Raw genomic sequence first — 19511 nt, 5'->3', positions numbered from 1 at the left:
TCACCAGTACCTGTTATTTTTTGAGGTTTTTGTTTTTTGCATGTAGCTTTTTAAAAAAAATTATTTTTAAGTTAAATTTTAAAATTTCAATGGGGTTTTTGGAAACAGGTGGTGTTTGGTTACATGAGTAAGTTCTTTAGTGGTGATTTCTGAGATTTTGGTGCACCCATCACCCGAGCAGTGTACACTGTGCCCAATGTGCAGCCTTTTGTCTCTCACCCACCTCCCACTCCTCCCCCAACCGAGTCCCCAGAGTCCATTGTATCATGCATATGCACTTGCATCCTCATAGCTTAGCTCCCACTTACAAGTGAGAACATACGATGTTTGGTATTTCATTCCTGAGTTACTTCACTTAGAATAATGGTCTCCAGTTCCATCCAGGTTGCTGTGAATGCCATGATTTTTTTTTTTTAATGGCTGAATAGTCCATGGCCTGTGTGTGTGTGTCTGTACCACCACATGTTTTCTTTATCCACTCATTGACTGATGGGCATTTGGGCTAGTTCCATATTTTTGCAATTGAGAATTGTGCTGTTATAAACGTGCGTGTGCATGTGTCTTTTTTGTATAATGACTTGTTTTCCTCTGGGTAGATACCCTGTAGTGGGATTGCTGGATCGAATGGTAGATCTACTTTTTGTTCTTTAAGGAATCTCCACATGTTTTTCATAGTGGTTGTATCAGCAGTATAAAAGTATTATCTTTTCACCACATCCATGCCAGTATCTATTATTTTTTAATTTTTAAATTATGACCATTCTTACAAGAGTAAGGTGGTATCTCATTGTGGTTTTAATTGCATTTCTCAGATGATTAATGATGTTTAGCATTTTTTCATGTGTTTGTTGGCCATTCGTATATCTTCTTGAGAAGATTCTCAATGGACAATTCTTGAGAATTGTGTATTCCTGTCCTTAACCCATTTTTTGATGTGATTATTTGTTTTTCTCTTCTTGATTTGTTTCACTTCCTTGTAGATTCTGGATATTAGTCCTTTGTTGGATGCATAGTTTGCGAAGATTTTCTCCCACTTTGTGGATTATCTATTTTCTCTGCTGATTATTTCTTCTGCTGTGCAGAAGCTTTTGAGTTTAAGTAGGTCCCATCAATTTATCTTTGTTTTTGTTTCATTTGCTTTTGTGTTTTTGGTTATGAAGTCTTTGCCTAAGCCAGTGTCTAGAAGGGGTTTTCCAGTGTTACCTTGTAGAATTTTTATGGTTTCAGGTCTTAAATTTAAGTCTTTGATCCATCTTGAGTTGATTTTTTTTTTTTTTTTTGAGATGGAGTCTCACTCTGTTGCCCAGACTGGAGTGCAATGGCATGATCTGGGCTCACTGCAACCTCTGCCTCACAAGTTTAAGCAATTCTCCTGTCTCAGCCTCCCGAGTAGCTGAGATTACAGGTGCCTGCCACCACGCCTGACTGATTTTTTTATTTTTAGTAGAGATGGGGTTTCACCATGTTGGCCAGGTTGCTCTTGAACTCCTGACCTCAAGTGATCCACCCGCCTCAGCCTCCCAAAGTGCTGGGATTACAGGCATGAGCCACTGCACCCGTCTTTGAGTTGATTTTTGTGTAAGGTGAGAGATGAGGATTCAGTTTCATTCTTTTACATGTGACTTGCCAATTATCCTAGCACCATTTGTTGAATAGGGTGTGTCCTTTCCCCACTTTATGTTTTTGTTTGCTTTGTCAAACATCATTTGGCTATAAGTATTTGGCTTTGTTTCTGGATTCTCTATTCTGTTCCATTTGTCTATGTGCCTATTTTTATACTAGTACCATGCTGTTTTGGTGACTATAGCCTTATAGTATAGTTTGAAGTAGGATAATGTGATGCTTCCAGATTTGTTCTTTTTGCTTAGTCTTGCTTTGGCTGTGTGGGCTGTTTTTTGGTTCCATATGAATTGTAGGTTTGTTTTTTTTAGTTCTGTGGAGAATGATGGTGGTATTTTGATGGGAATCACATTGAATTTGTAGACTGCTTTTGGCGGTATGTTCATTTTCACAATATTGATTCTACCCATTCATGTGCATGGGATGTGTTTCCATTTGTTTGTGTCATCTGTGTTTTCTTTCAGCAGTGTTTTATAGTTTTCCTTGTAGAGGTCTTTCACTTCCTTGATTAGGTATATTCCTCAGTATTTTATTTTATTTGCAGCTAGTGTAAAAGGGGTTGAGTTCTTGATTGATTCTTAGCCTGGTGGCTGTTGGTGTATAGCAGTGCTACAAATTTGTGTACATCAATTTTGTATCCTGTGGCCAGGCACGGTGGCTCACGCCTATAATCCCTGCACTTTGGGAAGCCAAGGTGGGCGGGTCACCTGAGGTCAGGAGTTTGAGACCAGCCTGGCTAACATGGTGAAACCCTGTCTCTACTAAAAATACGAAAATTAGCCGGGTGTAGTGGTGCACGCCTGTAATCCCAGCTATTTGGGAGACTGAGCCAGGAGAATTGCTTGAAGCTGGGAGGCAGAGGTTGCAGTGAGCTGAGATTGTGCCATTGCACTCTAGCCTGGGTGACAAGAGCAAAACTCCATCTCAAAAAAAAAAAAAAAAAAAAAAAAAAGATTGTATTCCAAAACTTTTCTGAGTTTATTTTTCAGTTCTAGGAGCTTTTTGGATGGGTCTTTAGGGTTTTTAAGGTATATGATCGTGTCATTGGTGAGCAGTGATCATTTGACTGCCTCTTTACCAGTTTGGATGTCCTTTATTTCTTTCTCTTGTCTGATTGCTGTGGCTAGGACTTCCAGTACTATGTTGAAGAGAAGTGGTAAAAGTGGGCATCCATGTCTTGTTCCAGTTCTCAGGTGGAATGCTTTTGTCTTTTCCTCATTCAATATAATGTTGGCTGTGGGTTTGTCTTAGATGGCTTTTATTAAGGTATGTCCCTTCTATGCCAATTTTGCTGAGGTTTTTTTTTTTTTTTTTTTTTTTTTGAGACGGAGTCTCGCTTTGTCGCCCAGGTTGGAGTGCAGTGGCCGGATCTCAGCTCACTGCAAGCTCCGCCTCCCGGGTTTACGCCATTCTCCTGCCTCAGCCTCCCGAGTAGCTGGGACTACAGGCGCCCGCCACCTCACCCGGCTAGTTTTTTGTATTTTTTAGTAGAGAGGGGGTTTCACCATGTTAGCCAGGATGGTCTCGATCTGCTGACCTCGTGATCCGCCCATCTCGGCCTCCCAAAGTGCTGGGATTACAGGCTTGAGCCACCGCACCCGGCCTTGCTGAGGGTTTTAATCACAAAGGGTGCTGGATTTTGTCAAATGCTTTTTACGCATCTATTGAGATGATCATGTGGTTTTTGTTTTAAATTCTGTTTATGTAGTATATCACATTTATTGACTTGCCTATGTTAAACCATCCCTGTGTTCCTGGTATGAAGCCCACTTGATCGTGGTGCATTATCTTTTTGATATGCTGTTGGATTCAGTTAGCTAGTATTTTGTTGAGGATTTTTACATCTATGTTCATCAAGGATATTGGTGTGTAGTTTTCTTTTTTTGTTATGTCCTATCCTGGTTTTGGTATTAAGGTGATGCTGCCTTTATAGAATGATTTAAGGAGTGCCTCTTTCTCTGTCTTTTGGAATAGTTTCAGTAGGATTTTTACCAGTTTTTCTTTGAATGTCTGATAGAATTCAGCTGTGAATCCTTCTGGTCCTGGCCTTTTTTTGTTGGCTTTTTTTTTTTTTTTTTTTTAATCATTTCTGTCTCACTGCTTGTTATTTGTCTGTTCAGAGTTTCTATATCTTCCTGGTTTAATCTAAGAGGGTTGTGTATTTCCAGAAATTTGTCCATCTCCTCTAGGTTTTCTAGTTTGTGCCCATAAAGGTGTGCATAAAGGTGTTGAATGATCTTTTGTATTTCTTTGGTATTGCTTGTAATATCTCTCGTTTTGTTTCTCATTGAGCTTATTTGGATTTTCTCTCTTCTTGGTTAATCTTCCTAATGGTCTTTCAGTGTTATTCATCTTTTCTTTTTTCTTTAATCAACTGATATGAAATTATAAAATTCCAGAAGTCTTGAGTATTTGAAACTTAAAAAAGTCACCAGAAAATGCAAGCAAATTAGGCTTTAGTTTGGTGGTTCCCTCTGTGAGCTCAAAGTCGTCTTCTTGTTCATTTCCTTAGATCTGTTGTTTCAATGACAATGACGGAACTCTTAGTGGAGGCTGAGGAGAGTCTGAGAACTAAAGAAACACCCACCGACTCTCTCTGTGCACATTCACACATGGGAATGTATCTCCTGGAGAACACACTTAAGGAGATGGATGTTGGTGATGGTGTGCTGAACTGTTCTTTGCCAGCTGCCGCACAAAGTTGTTCTCTCTCTGGCCTTTATCATTTAAAGTTGTCCTTACTCTGGCCTTTTTGATTTATGAAATCTTTTGCCACAGATTTCACAGATAAAGGGTTTCTCTCCAGTGTTTGTTTTCATGTGTTCGTGAAAATACTGCTTCATGTTGAAATCTTTGCCACACCACTGGCACATGAACTGTTTGTGCCCAATGTGGATGCTCATATGGGTGTGTAGCTGGTAATTGTACTGAAACCTTTCATCACAGTTCTCGCCTCTGAAGGGCTTCTCTCCAGAATGCTGCAGGGAATGTGCCATGAGTGGCATACTGCATTTGAATGATTTTCCTCAGGTTTCACATGTAAATGGCATGTCTGTCATGTGTGCAACCATGTGTTTTCGCACATGAGCCATGGTATAGATTTTTTTCTCACACATTTCACAGGAAAATTTCTTTTCTGCATAACCATGGATAATCTTGATATGTTAATGAAGGATACAGTTTCTTGAACCATTTATTACAGGAAACACACTGAATGTTTTTTTCACAGTCTGTTTGCCGGTGAAGGTACAGCTCGCTTTCCAGGACAAACTTCTTGCCACATTTATCACAAATCCGCATGTGCCTATGAGTAACGTTCATGTGCTTCTCCAGACACCACCGAGTGTTAAATACCCTGGGGCACATGCTTGTAATCCCAGCACTTTGGGAGGCCGAGGCGGGCGGATCATCTGAGGTCAGGAGTTTGATACCAGCCTGATCAACACGTAGAAACCCCGTCTCTACTGAAAATACAAAATTAGCTGGGTGTGGTGACGCATTCCTGTAAACCCAGCTACTCGGGAGGCTGAGGCAGGAGAATCGTTTGAGCCCGGGAGGTGGAGGTTGTGGTGAGCTGAGATCATACCATTGCACTCTAGCCTGGGCAACAAGAGTAAAACTCTGTCTCAAAAAAACAAAAAACAAAACAAAACAAAAAACCCTGGGGCACTTCTCACAGGTCACACTTAGCTTTCTGAACTGGTGCTTCAGGCTCCTTTGTGGCCTGCTTCTTACACCTAGGTGACTCTACGCTCTTCCTGCAACCTCTTGTAGTTCTAGGAGTAGGGAAAGTGGTAGCTGCAGCAACAGAGGCTGCTCTCCTTTCTGTAATTCTGACTTTCTCTATTATCTTCTTCTTTTTCTTCTGCTTTTCATTCTCTCCAGTCATTGCTGTTATCTGTGGCCCCTTCCTCACTCTCTTCCTCCTCGCTGTTGAAGAACAGGAGTCTCTTTGGATTGAGAAGAGGTACCCTTTTCCCCTTTAGGTACATTTAATGTTTGATTATTAAGGTTTACCTCCACTATGATCTGCTCCCTTTTGCAAGAGACTTCTTCCTCTTCTTCCTCCTCTTCTGTGTCATCAGAATTCTCCTGGTCTTCCTTAATAGCATGCCTGTCAGACTCTGCTCTTGTCTCCCTGAAGTATGTTCTTTGTTTCATTGAGATGTGGTTTACTCATCGTGGTGTCCACAAATGTAGAATAAGGACTTCCTGATTCCCCGTGTTACACTTTGGTGGATAGGTCAAGTTCCTTGTTGGCACCATGATGAAAGCTTGATGGCACTTGCCCATGATGGCTATCTTCTTGTGCCATTCCTGCTATACTCACAGCACAGTTTTCAACTAGCTCCTGATGAGAAATGTCTGTGCACCTTGTTAGTAAATGGTTCCATTTATTAAGCAGTTCAGACTGTAAAGAAAATAGCTTTAAAACAAAGTAATTATTAAGACTAAAATATTTTTCCATCCCAAATAATCACTCAAATGAAAAAAAGATATTCCTGGAAACTGAATTCTTCCAGTGTTGCAGCACCAAAGCGTAGGTCAAAAAGATTTGGTATTATGGCAAGAGCAGACCACTAGTGATTTTTCTTCTGAACAGAATTACAAGGGACTTGGAGCATCTCTTCTGGGCTGGGCACTTCCACCACCTAGATCAAAGCCTTGGCAGTCTGTCCCTGCAGTGGGAGGACTGTAGCCAGAGTCACAACCTCCAGCCAGTCTGGCCCCTCACTACTGCCCAATGTCTGTCCTCAGGGCTGCTCCTCAGACCCGGCATTGGCTGCTGGCCGCTGTGCTATGTGGCCACCGCTCCCATGTCTCTGGACTTCCTTCTGAGTGTCTGAGGGCAAGGAGGGCGGCAGGTGGGCAGAGTGCAGGGAGGGAGGCAGGGGAGGGAGTGTGGGTGTGTGGATGTGCGTGCAGGGAGGGAGGTGAGTGGCTGCGAGGGCGTGTGCCCGCCCCGTCCCCTTCCTTTATTGGCCACCCCCCTTTATTATCTTTTCAAAGAACGAGGTTTTTGTTTCATTTATCTTTTGTGTTGTTTCTTTTTTGTTGTTTGTTTCAATTTCATTTAGTTCTGCTCTGATCTTTGTTATTTCTTTTCTTCTGCTGGGTTTCAGTTGTTTGTTTTTGTTTCTCTAGTTCCTTGAGGTTTCACCTTAGACTGTCTTCTTATTTCTCTTTCAGACTTTTGATGTAGGTGTTTAACGTTAAGAACTTTTCTCTTATCACCTCTTGCTGCATCCCAGAGGTTTTGATTGATTGTGTCACTGTTATGCAGTTCAAATAACTTTTAATTTCCATCTTAATTTCATTGTTGACCCAATCATCATTCAGCAGCAGATTAGTTTCCATGTATTTTCATGGTTTTGGGGGTTCCTTTTGGAGTTGATTTCCAATTTTATTCCACTGTGATCTGAGAGAGTACTTAATGTAATTTTGATTTTCTTAAATTTATTGAGAGTTGTTTTGTGGCCTATAGTATCTGTCTTGGAGAATGTTCCATATACTGATGATTAGAATGTATATTCTGCAGTTGTTGGGTAGAATGTTCTGTAAATATCTGTTAAGTTCCTTTGTTCTAGGGTATAGTTTAAGTCCATTGTTTATTTGTGGTCTTTCTGTCTTGATGACTTGTCCAGTACTGTTAGTGGATTATTGAAGTCCCCCACCAATATTGTGTTGCCATCCATCACATTTCTTAGGTCTGGTAGTAACTGTTTTATAAATTTGGAAGCTCCAGTGTTAAGTGCATATATATCTAGGATTCTGATATTTTCCTGTTGGACTAGTTTTTTTATCTTTTTGTTTGTTTTTTAGATAGTCTCTCTCTCTGTCATCCAGATTGGAATGCAGTGGTGTGATCTTGGTGTCATGTGCCTTCTGGGTTCAAGCGATTCTTGTGTGTCAGCCTGCTGAGTAGCTGGAACTATAGTTGTGCACCAGCATGCCCGGCTAATTTTTGTATTTTTAGTAGAGATGCGGTTTCACCATGTTGGCCAAACTGATCTGGAACTCCTGGCAACAAGTAATCTGCCCACCTCGGCCTCCCAAAGTGTTGAGATTACAGGCATGAGCCACCATGCTTGGCCTAATCCTTTTATCATTGTATAATATCTCTCTTTGTGTTTTTAAACTGCTTTTGCTTTTGAAGTTTGTTTTGTCTGATATAAGAATAGCTCCTCCTGCTTGCTTTTGGTGTTCATTTGCATGGAGTATCTTTTTCCACCTTTTTACCTTAAGTTTATGTGAGTCCTTATGTGTTAGGTGAGTCTCTTGAAGACAACAGATACATGGTTGGTGAGTTCTTATCTATTCTGCCATTCTGTGTCTTTAAAGTGGAGCATTTAGGCCATACATTCAATGTTGGTATTGAGATGTGAGGTACTATTCTGTTCATCATTCTGGTTGTTGTCTGAATACCTTGTTTGTTTGTTTTTTCTCATTTGCTATTGTTTTATAGGTTTTTATAGGTCCTGTGAGATTTATCCTTTAAGGAGATTCTATTTTGGTGTATTTTGAGGTTTTGTTTCAATATTTAGGGCTTCTTTTTTTTTTTTTTTTTTTTTTTTTTTTAGCAGTTATTGTAGTGCTGGCTTGGTAGTGGCAGATTCTCTCAGCATTTGTTTGTCTGAAAAAGACTATCTTTCCTTCATTTACGAAGCTCAGTTTTGCTAGATAAAACATTCATGACTGATAATTGTTTTGTTTAAGGAGACTAAAGACAGGACCTCATCCCTTTGAGTTTGTAGGGTTTCTGCTGAGAAATCTGCTTTTAATCTGATAAATTTTCCCTTATAGGTTATCTGATACTTTTGCCTCACAGCTCTGAAGATTCTTTCCTTTGTCTTGACTTTAGATAACCTGATGGCTGTGTGCCTGGGTGATGATCTTCCATTCTGACTGGTGTGAGATGGCATCTCATTGTGATTTTGATTTGCATTTCTCTAATGATCAATGATACTAACCTTTTTTGCATATGCTTCTTGGCCACATGAATGTCTTTTTTTGAGAAGCATGTGTTCATGTCCTTTGCCCACTTTTTAATGGATTTTTTTTGTTCTTGTAAATTTGTTTAAGTTCCTTGTAGATGATATTAGACCTTTTTCAGATGGAGAGATTGCAGAATTTTTCTCCCATTCTGTAGGTTGTTTACTCTGTTGATAGTTTCTTTCGTTATGCAGAAGCTCCTAAATTAATAAGATCCCGTTTGTCAATTTTTGCCTTTGTTGTGATTGCTTTTGGTGTCTTTGTCATGAAATCTTTGCCCATTCCTATGTCTAGAATGGTATCGCCTAGGTGATCTATTACAGTTTTGGGGTTTACATTTAAGTGTGAAATCTATCTTTTTTTTTTTTTTTTGAGACGGAGTCTTGCTCAGTCACTCAGGATGGAGTGCAGTGGTGGAATCTTGGCTCACTGCAACCTCTGCCTCCCAGGTTCAAGCGATTCTTCTGCCTTAGCCTCCCAAGTAGCAGGGACTACAGGTGTAGTCCTGTATGGTGTAGTCCATAGTTTCACCATGTTGAAATGGGGTTTTACCATGTTGGCCACACTGGTCTGGAACTCCTGACCTCAGGTGATCCACCCGCCTCGGCCTCGAAAGTGCTAGGATTACAGGCGTGAGCCACTGCACCTGGCCAAATGTTTAATCTATCTTGAGTTGATTTTTGTGTATGGTGTAAGGAAGGGTTCCGGTTTCAATCTTCTGCATACGGTTAGCCAGTTATGCCAGCACCACTTATTGAATAGGGAGTCGTCTTCAGTGCTTGTTTTTGTCAGGTTTGTTGAAGATTGGATGGTTGTAAGTGTGTGGACTTGTTTCTGGGTGCTCTGTTGTTTTCCACTGGTCTCTGTGTCTGTTTTTGTTCTAGTACCATGTTGTTTTAGTTACTGTGGCCCTGTGGTGTAGTTTGAATTTGGGTAGCATGATGCCTCCAGCTTTGTTCTTTTTGCTTAAGATTGCCTTGGCTATTTGGGATTTTGTTTGTTGTTGTTCCATGTGAATTTTAAAATAGATTTTTCTAGTTCTGTGAAGAATGTCATTGTAGTTTGATAGGAATGGCATTGAATCTGTAAATTGCTTTGGGCAGTATGACCATTTTAATGATATAGATTCTTCTTCTCTGTTAGCATGAAATGTTTTTCCATTTGTTTGTTGTGTCCTCTCTGTTTTTTTTTTTTTTTTTTAGCAATGTTTTGTAGTTCTTTTTGTAATCATCTTTCACTTCTCTGGTTAGCTATATTTCTAGGTATTTCATTCTTTTTATGGCGGTGAATGAGATTCTGTTCCTGATTTGGCTCTCGAGTTGGCTATTGTTGGTGTATAGGAACTCTAGTGATTTTTGCACGTGGATTTTGTATTCTCAGAGTTTGCTGAAGTTGTTTTTCAGCTTAAGGAGCTTTGGGGCTGACACCATGGAGTTATGTAGGTATAAGGCATGTCATCTGCAAAGAGGGATAGTTTGATTTCCTCTCTTCCTATTTGAATGCTGCTTCTTTCTTTCTCTTGCCTAATTGTTCTGGAAAGGACTTCCAATACTATGTTGACTAGGAGTGGTGAGAGAGAGCACCTCTGTCTTGTGCCGGTTTTCCAGGGGACTACTTCCAGCTTTATAGATTCATTATGTCGTTGGCTGTGGGTTTGTCATAGATGTCTGTTATTATTTTACCAAGCTTATTGAGAGTTTTTATCATAAAGGGGTGTTGAATTTTACCAAAAGCCTTTTCTGCATCTGTTGAGATGATCGTGTGGTTTTTGTTTCTAGTTCTGTTTGTGTGATGAATCATGTTTATTGATTTGCATATGTTAGAGCAATCTTGCATTCCAGGAATAAAGCTTAGTTTGATCATGGTGGATAAGCTTTTTGATGTGTTGCTGGATTTGGTTTGCGAATATTTCTTTGAGGATTTTTGCATTGATGTTCATCAAGGATATTGGCCTGTTCTCTGACAGGTTTTGATATCAGGATGATGCTGGCCTCAAAGAATGAGTCGAGGAGGAATCCCTCCTCCTTAGTTTTTTAGAATTGTTTCAGTAGGAATGGTAATAGCTCTTCTTTGTACATCTGTTAGAATTTGGCTGTGAATTTGTCTGCTCCTTGGCCTCTTTTGGTTAGTTGGAAGTTTATTAAAATTCAGTTTCAGAGCTCATTATTGGTCTGTTCAGATATTCAGTTTCTTCCTGGTTCAGTTTTGGGGAGGGTGTATGTGTCCAGAAATGTAAACATTTCTTCCAGATTTTCTGGTTTATGTGTATAGAGGTGTTCATAATAGTTCCTGATGATTATTTGAATTTTTGTGGGATGAGTGGTAATATCCCTTTTGCTGTTTCTAATTGTGTTTATTTGGATATTCACTCTTTTCTTCTTTATTAGTCTAGCTAGCCATCTATTTTATTTATTTTATTATTTTATTTTATTTTATTTTTGAGGCAGAGTTTCGCTCTTGTTGCCTAGGCTGGAGTGCAGTGGCATGATTTCAACTCACTGCAATCTCTACCTCCTGGCTTCAAGTGATTCTCCTGCCGCAGCCTCCCAAGTAGCTGGGATTACAGGCATGTGCCACCATACCCAGCTAATTTTTGTATTTTTTAGTAGAGACAGGATTTCGCCTTGTTGGTCAGGTTGGTCTCGAACTCCTGATCTCATGTGATCCACCCGTCTCGGCCTCCCAAAGTGCTGGTGTTACAGGCATGAGCCACTTTGCCTGGCCTGTTTTATTAATATTCTTTTCAAAAATCCAACTGCTGCCTTCATTGATCTTTTGAATGGTTTTTTGTGTTTCCCTCTCCTTCTGTTCACCTCTGATTTTGGTTGTTTCTTGTCTTCCACTAGCTTTGGGCTTGGTTTACTCTTGGCTCCCTAGTTCTTTTATTAATGTTAGATTGAGACATATTTATTTTTGGTGTGGGCATTTAGTGCTATATATTTTCCTTTTAACACTGCCTTAGCTGTGTCCCAGAGATTTTGGGTATATTGTATTTTTGTTCTCATTAGTTTCAAAGAACTTGTTGATTTTTGCCTTAATTTCATTATTTACCCAGAAGTCATTTGGGAGCAGTTTATTTAACTTATGTGTAATTATATGGTTTTGAGTGAATTTCTTAGTGTTGATTTTTAATTTGATTGTGCTGTGGTCTGAGAGAGTGGTTGTTATGATTTCACTTCTTTTGCATTTGCTGAGGAGTGTTTTGTGTCCTGAGTATATGGTCAGTTTTAGACTGTGTGTGATGTGGTAATGAAAAGAATGTATATTTTGTTGCTTTTGGGTGGAGAGTTCTGTAAATGTCTATCAGATCTGTTTGATCCAATGCTGAGTTGAAGTACTAAATACCTTTGTTAATTTTCTGCCTCGATGATCTGTTGAATGCTGTTAGTGGCATGTTGAAGTTTCCCACTATTGTTTTGTGGGAGTCTGTCTGTCTTTGTAGGTCTCTAAGAACTTGCTTTATGAATCTGGGTGCTCGTGTGTTAGGTGCATATATATTTAGGATAGTTAAGTCTTCTTGTTGAATTGAATCCTTTACCATTATGTAATGCCCTTCTTTGTCTTTTTTTGATTTTCATTGGTTTAAAGTCGGTTTTGTCTGAAATTAGGATTGCAACCCCTGCTTTTTTTCTGTTTTCTCTTGCTTGGTAGATTTTTCTCCATCCCTTTATTTCGAGTCTGTGGGTGTTTTTACATGTGACATGGATCTCTCGAAGACAGCATATTAATGGATCTTGGTTCTTTGTCTAGCTTACTACTCTGCACCTTTTAATTGGGGCATTTATCCCGTTTACATTCAAGGTTATTATTAATATGCGTAGATTTGATCCTGTTATCATCATGTTAGCTAGTTATTATGGAGACATGTTAGTGTGGTTGCTTTATAGTGTTACTAGTCTGTGTACTTAAGTTTGTGTTTGTTGTGGCTGGTAATGGTCTTTCCTTTCCATATTTAGTGCTTCCTTCAGGAGCTCTGAAAAGGTGGGTCTGAGGGTAACAAATTTCCTTAGTGTTTGATTGTCTGAAAAGGATCTTATTTCTTATTGGCTTATGAAGCTCAGTTTGGCCAGCTATGAAATTCTGGGTTTGAATCTCTTTTTTTAAGAATATGGAATATTGGCCCCCAGTCTCTTCTGGCTTGGGTTTTTCCTGAGAGGTCCACTGTTAGTCTGATGGACTTGCCTTTGTAGATTACCTGATCTAGCTACCTTTAACATTTTTTTTCTTTCATTTTGACTTTGAAGAATCTGATGATTGTATTTCTTGGAGATGATCTTGTGAAGTATGTTACTGGGGTTCTCTGCATTTCCTACATTTAAATGTTGGCCTGTCTAGGTTGGAGGAAGCTCTCATTGTTGATATCCTGAAATATGTTTTTCAAGTTTCAAGTTTCTTACACACTCCCCGTCTCTTTCAGGGACACCAATGAGTTATGGATTTGGTGTCTTTTTTTTTAATTTATTTTTTATTTTTTGAGATGGAGTCTTGCCCTGTTGCCAGGCTGGAGTGCCATGTGGCATGATCTCGGCTCACTGCAACCTTTGCCTCCCGGGTTCAAGTGATTCTCCTGCCTCAGCCTCCTGAGTAGCTGGGACTACAGGTGCGTGCTGCCACCACACCCAGCTAATTTTTGTATTTTTAGTAGAGATGGGGTTTCACCATGTTGGCAAGGATGGCCCTGATCTCTTGACCTCGTGATCTGCCTGCCTTGGCCTTTGGATTTGGTCTCTTTACATAAGCCCATATTTCTTGGAGATTTTGTTCCTTTTCATTCTTTTTCTCTGTTGTTTTCTGACTGTTGTATTTAAGAAACCCAGTCCTCAAGCTCTGAGATTCTTTCCTCACCTTGGTCTGTTCTGCTGTTGATACTTGTGATTGCATTATCAGATTCTTTTTTTTTTTTTTACTTTACTTAAATAATTTAATTCTCAAGTGATTTTACAACATAAGCATTATGCTTGCTTTCTGCTTAGATATGAATAAAACTGGGTTTACAAACATTAAATAACATTCCTCAGTTAATAATGATGATTGAGCAAGATTTCAATTTGTCTATACTCTTTCTCCTCCTCCTGACAACAATGGGTAGGGGATTGTCTGAAACTGTTGACTCCAAAATCCAAATACATATGGGTTGTGAATGTTGAAATATGCAGAAATCTCAGGAGCCTGTCCTTTTTCCACAGCAATAATTCTAAAATAAAAACAAATTAGATAGAGTAAAAGCCTCATCACCTATTTTAATTTTAAAGCAATGTATGATTTACTTATCAGGTTAATTAACTTTGCTTCTTAAATTCTTAAGTTTTTATGAAACAGTGGTTATGTTACATGAGGCATTGGTAATTTTCTTTTTTTTTTAATTTTTTTTATTTTTTATTATTATTATACTTTAAGTTCTAGGGTACATGTGCATAATGTGCAGGTTTGTTACATATGTATAGTTGTGCCATGTTGCTGTGCTGCACCCATCAACTCGTCAGCACCCATCAACTCGTCATTTACATCAGGTACAACTCCCAGTGCAATCCCTCCCCCCTCCCCCCTCCCCCCCCCACGATAGGCCCCGGTGTGTGATGTTCCCCTTCCCGAGTCCAAGTGATCTCATTGTTCAGTTCCCACCTATGAGTGAGAACATGCGGTGTTTGGTTTTCTGTTCTTGTGATAGTTTGCTAAGAATGATGGTTTCCAGCTGCATCCATGTCCCTACAAAGGACACAAACTCATCCTTTTTTATGGCTGCATAGTATTCCATGGTGTATATGTGCCACATTTTCTTAATCCAGTCTGTCAGTGATGGACATTTGGGTTGATTCCAAGTTTTGCTATTGTGAATAGTGCCGCAATAAACATACGTGTGCATGTGTCTTTATAGCAGCATGATTTATAATCCTTTGGGTATATACCCAGTAATGGGATGGCTGGGTCATATGGTACATCTAGTTCTAGATCCTTGAGGAATCGCCATACTGTTTTCCATAATGGTTGAACTAGTTTACAGTCCCACCAACAGTGTAAAAGTGTTCCTATTTCTCCACATCCTCTCCAGCACCTGTTGTTTCCTGACTTTTGAATGATCGCCATTCTAACTGGTGTGAGATGGTATCTCATTGTGGTTTTGATTTGCATTTCTCTGATGGCCAGTGATGATGAGCATTTTTTCATGTGTCTGTTGGCTGTATGAATGTCTTCTTTTGAGAAATGTCTGTTCATCTCCTTTGCCCACTTTTTGATGGGGTTGTTTGTTTTTTTCTTGTAAATTTGTTTGAGTTCTTTGTAGGTTCTGGATATTAGCCCTTTGTCAGATGAGTAGATTGCAAAAATGTTCTCCCATTCTGTAGCTTGCCTGTTCACTCTGATGGTAGTTTCTTTTGCTGTGCAGAAGCTCTTTAGTTGAATTAGATCCCATTTGTCAATTTTGGCTTTTGTTGCCGTTGCTTTTGGTGTTTTAGACATGAAGTCTTTGCCCATGCCTATGTCCTGAATGGTACTACCTAGGTTTTCCTCTAGGGTTTTTATGGTATTAGGTCTAACATTTAAGTCTCTAATCCATCTTGAATTAATTTTCGTATAAGGAGTAAGGAAAGGATCCAGTTTCAGCTTTCTACTTATGGCTAGCCAATTTTCCCAGCACCATTTATTAAATAGGGAATCCTTTCCCCATTTCTTGTTTCTCTCAGGTTTGTCAAAGATCAGATGGCTGTAGATGTGTGGTATTATTTCTGAGGACTCTGTTCTGTTCCATTGGTCTATATCTCTGTTTTGGTACCAGTACCATGCTGTTTTGGTTACTGTAGCCTTGTAGTATAGTTTGAAGTCAGGTAGCGTGATGCCTCCAGCTTTGTTCTTTTGACTTAGGATTGTCTTGGAGATGCGGGCCCTTTTTTGGTTCCATATGAACTTTTTAGCAGTTTTTTCCAATTCTGTGAAGAAACTCGTTGGTAGCTTGATGGGGATGGCATTGAATCTATAAATTACCTTGGGCAGTATGGCCATTTTCACGATATTGATTCTTCCTATCCATGAGCATGGTATGTTCTTCCATTTGTTTGTGTCCTCTTTTATTTCACTGAGCAGTGGTTTGTAGTTCTCCTTGAAGAGGTCCTTTACATCCCTTGTAAGTTGGATTCCTAGGTATTTAATTCTCTTTGAAGCAATTGTGAATGGAAGTTCATTCATGATTTGGCTCTCTGTTTGTCTGTTAGTGGTGTATAAGAATGCTTGTGATTTTTGCACATTAATTTTGTATCCTGAGACTTTGCTGAAGTTGCTTATCAGCTTAAGGAGATTTTGGGCTGAGACAATGGGATTTTCTAAATATACAATCATGTCATCTGCAAAGAGGGACAATTTGACTTCTTCTTTTCCTAACTGAATCCTCTTGATTTCTTTCTCTTGCCTGATTGCCCTAGCCAGAACTTCCAACACTATGTTGAATAGGAGTGGTGAGAGAGGGCATCCCTGTCTTGTGCCAGTTTTCAAAGGGAATTTTTCCAGTTTTTGCCCATTCAGTATGATATTGGCTGTGGGTTTGTCATAAATAGCTCTTATTATTTTGAGGTACGTTCCATCAATACCGAATTTATTGAGCGTTTTTAGCATGAAGGGCTGTTGAATTTTGTCAAAAGCCTTTTCTGCATCTATTGAGATAATGATGTGGTTCTTGTCTTTCGTTCTGTTTATATGCTGGATTATGTTTATTGATTTGCAAATGTTGAACCAGCCTTGCATCCCAGGGATGAAGCCCACTTGATCATGGTGGATAAGCTTTTTGATGTGCTGCTGAATCCGGTTTGCCAGTATTTTATTGAGGATTTTTGCATCGATGTTCATCAGGGATATTGGTCTAAAATTCTCTTTTTTTGTTGTGTCTCTGCCAGGCTTTGGTATCAGGATGATGTTGGCCTCATAAAATGAGTTAGGAAGGATTCCCTCTTTTTCTATTGATTGGAATAGTTTCAGAAGGAATGGTACCAGCTCCTCCTTGTACCTCTGGTAGAATTCAGCTGTGAATCCATCTGGTCCTGGACTTTTTTTGGTTGGTAGGCTATTAATTATTGCCTCAATTTCAGAGCCTGCTATTGGTCTATTCAGGGATTCAACTTCTTCCTGGTTTAGTCTTGGAAGAGTGTAAGCGTCCAGGAAATTATCCATTTCTTCTAGATTTTCTAGTTTATTTGCGTAGAGGTGTTTATAGCATTCTCTGATGGCAGTTTGTATTTCTGTGGGGTCGGTGGTGATATCCCCTTTATCATTTTTTATTGCGTCTATTTAGTTCTTCTCTCTTTTCTTCTTTATTAGTCTTGCTAGCGGTCTGTCAATTTTGTTGATCTTTTCAAAAAACCAACTCCTGGATTCATTGATTTTTTTGGAGGGTTTTTTGTGTCTCTATCTCCTTCAGTTCTGCTCTGATCTTAGTTATTTCTTGCCTTCTGCTAGCTTTTGAATGCGTTTGCTCTTGCTTCTCTAGTTCTTTTAATTGTGATGTTAGAGTGTCAATTTTAGATCTTTCCTGCTTTCTCTTGTGGGCATTTAGTGCTATAAATTTCCCTCTACACACTGCTTTAAATGTGTCCCAGAGATTCTGGTATGTTGTATCTTTGTTCTCATTGGTTTCAAAGAACATCTTTATTTCTGCCTTCATTTCGTGATGTATCCAGTAGTCATTCAGGAGCAGGTTGTTCAGTTTCCATGTAGTTGAGCGGTTTTGATTGAGTTTCTTAGTCCTGAGTTCTAGTTTGATTGCACTGTGGTCTGAGAGACAGTTTGTTACAATTTCTGTTCTTGTACATCTGCTGAGGAGTGCTTTACTTCTGATTACGTGGTCAATTTTGGAATAAGTGCGATGTGGTGCTGAGAAGAATGTATATTCTGTTGATTTGGGGTGGAGAGTTCTATAGATGTCTATTAGGTCTGCTTGCTGCAGAGATGAGTTCAATTCCTGGATATCCTTGTTAACTTTCTGTCTCGTTGATCTGTCTAATGTTGACAGTGGAGTGTTGAAGTCTCCCATGATTTTTGTATGGGAATCTAAGTCTCTTTGTAAGTCTCTAAGGACTTGCTTTATGAATCTGGGTGCTCCTGTATTGGGTGCATATATATTTAGGATAGTTAGCTCTTCCTGTTGAATTGATGCCTTTACCATTATGTAATGGCCTTCTTTGTCTCTTTTGATCTTTGATGGTTTAAAGTCTGTTTTATCAGAGACTAGTATTGCAACCCCTGCTTTTTTTTGTTCTCCATTTGCTTGGTAAATCTTCCTCCATCCCTTTATTTTGAGCCTATGTATGTCTCTGCGTGTGAGATGGGTCTCCTGAATACAGCAGACTGATGGGTCTTGACTCTTTATCCAGTTTGTCAGTCTGTGTCTTTTAATTGGAGCATTTAGTCCATTTACATTTAAGGTTAATATTGTTATGTGTGAACTTGATCCTGCCATTATGATATTAACTGGTTATTTTGCTCGTTAGTTGATGCAGTTTCTTCCTAGCCTCGATGGTCTTTACATTTTGGCATGTTTTTGCAATGGCTGGTACCGGTTGTTCCTTTCCATGTTTAGTGCTTCCTTCAGGGTCTCTTGTAAGGCAGGCCTAGTGGTGACAAATCTCTAAGCATTTGCTTATCTGTAAAGGATTTTATTTCTCCTTCACTTATGAAACTTAGTTTGGCTGGATATGAAATTCTGGGTTTAAAATTCTTTTCTTTAAGAATGTTGAATATTGGCCCCCACTCTCTTCTGGCTTGTAGAGTTTCTGCCGAGAGATCTGCTGTTAGTCTGATGGGCTTCCCTTTGTGGGTAACCCGACCTTTCTCTCTGGCTGCCCTTAAGATTTTTTCCTTCATTTCAACTTTGGTGAATCTGGCAATTATGTGTCTTGGAGTTGCTCTTCTCGAGGAGTATCTTTGTGGCGTTCTCTGTATTTCCTGGATTTGAATGTTGGCCTGCCCTACTAGGTTGGGGAAGTTCTCCTGGATGATCTCCTGAAGAGTGTTTTCCAACTTGGTTCCATTTTCCCCCTCACTTTCAGGCACCCCAATCAGACGTAGATTTGGTCTTTTTACATAATCCCATACTTCTTGCAGGCTTTGTTCATTTCTTTTTCTTCTTTTTTCTTTTGGTTTCTCTTCTCGCTTCATTTCATTCATTTGATCCTCAATCGCTGATACTCTTTCTTCCAGTTGATCGAGTCGGTTACTGAAGCTTGTGCATTTGTCACGTATTTCTCGTGTCATGGTTTTCATCTCTTTCATTTCGTTTATGACCCTCTCTGCATTAATTACTCTAGCCATCAATTCTTCCACTTTTTTTTCAAGATTTTTAGTTTCTTTGCGCTGGGTACGTAATTCCTCCTTTAGCTCTGAGAAGTTTGATGGACTGAAGCCTTCTTCTCTCATCTCGTCAAAGTCATTCTCCGTCAAGCTTTGATCTGTTGTTGGCGATGAGCTGCGCTCCTTTGCCGGGGGAGATGTGCTCTTATTTTTTGAATTTCCAGCTTTTCTGCCCTGCTTTTCCCCCATCTTTGTGGTTTTATCTGCCTCTGGTCTTTGATGATGAGGGTGACGTACTGATGGGGTTTTGGTGTAGGTGTCCTTCCTGTTTGATAGTTTTGCTTCTAACAGTCAGGACCCTCAGCTGTAGGTCTGTTGGAGATTGCTTGTGGTCCACTCCAGACCCTGTTTGCCTGGGTGTCAGCAGCAGAGGCTGCAGAAGATAGAATATTGCTGAACCGCAAGTGTACCTGTCTGATTCTTGCTTTGGAGGCTTCCTCTCAGGGGTGTACTCCACCCTGTGAGGTGTGGGGTGTCAGACTGCCCCTAGTGGGGATGTCTCCCAGTTAGGCTACTCAGGGGTCAGGGACCCACTTGAACAGGCAGTCTGTCCCTTCTCAGATCTCAGC

At 39.8% G+C, this 19511-nt stretch overlaps 1 protein-coding gene and 1 pseudogene across 5 annotated transcripts in view; one reads left to right on the top strand and one right to left on the bottom strand.

The window, feature by feature from the left end:
* DOCK3 (dedicator of cytokinesis 3) overlaps positions 1 to 19511 on the top strand; it is a 675444-nt gene that overhangs the window by 72332 nt on the left and 583601 nt on the right. The gene's annotated exons all lie outside the window — the stretch shown is intronic.
* LOC140709786 (zinc finger protein 652 pseudogene) lies at positions 3821 to 8172 on the bottom strand (annotated as a pseudogene).

Source organism: Chlorocebus sabaeus, chromosome 22 (assembly GCF_047675955.1).
Source record: "Chlorocebus sabaeus isolate Y175 chromosome 22, mChlSab1.0.hap1, whole genome shotgun sequence".
Classification (NCBI taxonomy): domain Eukaryota; kingdom Metazoa; phylum Chordata; class Mammalia; order Primates; family Cercopithecidae; genus Chlorocebus; species Chlorocebus sabaeus.
This window is presented reverse-complemented; position numbering and strand designations above follow the sequence as displayed.